Raw genomic sequence first — 1571 nt, forward strand, 5'->3', positions numbered from 1 at the left:
ATGTTTTGTTGTAATATCAGTTAACGGACACATTGTGTGTACAGAGGTCAAACTCACTCACTCACTCATTTTCTACCGCTTATCCGAACTACCTCGGGTCACGGGGAGCCTGTGCCTATCTCAGGCGTCATTGGGCATCAAGGCAGGATACACCCTGGACGGAGTGCCAACCCATCGCAGGGCACACACACACTCTCATTCACTCATGCAATCACACACTACGGACAATTTTCCAGAGATGCCAATCAACCTACCATGCATGTCTTTGGACTGGGGGAGGAAACCCCCGAGGCACAGGGAGAACATGCAAACTCCACACACACAAGGCGGAGGTGGAGGTGTGAGGCGAATGTGCTAACCACTAAGCCACCGTGCCCCCCAGGTCAAACACTGATAGATCAAATTTAGCCTTCTGACCCTCTGTGATACTATAAGACATTTTTAAATGATTTCTTTCTTTATGATTGATGATACTCCCTAAGGAGAAATGATGCACAGGCAAGTGTCTCTTTTACTACAAGCTCAATAAAGTTTCTTGCTTGCAGGCTCAATTGATTTAACATAGTCAAATGGTCTATCAGGCCACCAATCAGCAGACGGGAGAGGAAAATAAAAGCATCTTATCTTCTGTGATCGTCTTCATCTGAAGCACAACTCATGGGGGCAGAGCTGAGAGGACCTCATCGCAAGCACTCGCATGTAAGTGACCAACAGTTGAAACAGTGGAAGGAAAGCCATTAGAAAATGCGAGGTGAGTACAAAGAAATTAAGATGCTGGCACTTTATTTAAGGTATATTTTGGGTAAGTATAATTCTGAACCGGGCTTGAATATGAAGTAATGATTTCCTCCGTCTACAGTATATTATTAAAACATTATGGAAGTTCTTATGACAGATGTATGTGTTCAGGTGGAAATATGTTTAATGTGTGCAATTTTTACAATAGATTTCTTGTGTAATAATTAAATTGATCTGTTTCAAAATATAGCAACAGGGGATTGTGAGCATCAATCTAAGGGCCAGGGCAAGATTCATTACCTCAAATACCCGCAAATAAGATTACACTTGGCGTGTAGAGGTTATCACACTAGACTCATGCTATAGTCTGCTACCTAGACAGCTTTAGGTAACAGGCAGTTGTGATCTGACAGCAAACAATCTCATCCAGCATGAATGACATGCTTTCCCATGCACTGTGTTCAACCGTCTTTGGGATAATATCTTTAAACGGGTTTACAGGTTTTAGCAAAATTGCAATTACATCACAAAAAACACAGAAAAGACTTTAAACTAGTTCATTAAACATGGATATGCACCATTCTATAATCCCGCTTTCCTCTCTCAATGTTTGCAATATACACTTACAACTTTGACGGTTTGTGGAAATTCATTCAATCATTTTCTTCACCGTTTATCCTACACAGGGTTGTGGAGAGCCTGGAGCATCCTGATCAGGGTGCCACCCCATCGCAGGGAACAATCACACTCTACAGACAATTTAGAAGTGCCAATCAGCCTACATTGCCTGTCTTTGGAGTGGGGGAGGAAGCCGGAGTAACCAGAGTAACTAT

Source organism: Tachysurus vachellii, chromosome 15 (assembly GCF_030014155.1).
Source record: "Tachysurus vachellii isolate PV-2020 chromosome 15, HZAU_Pvac_v1, whole genome shotgun sequence".
Lineage (NCBI taxonomy): Eukaryota > Metazoa > Chordata > Actinopteri > Siluriformes > Bagridae > Tachysurus > Tachysurus vachellii.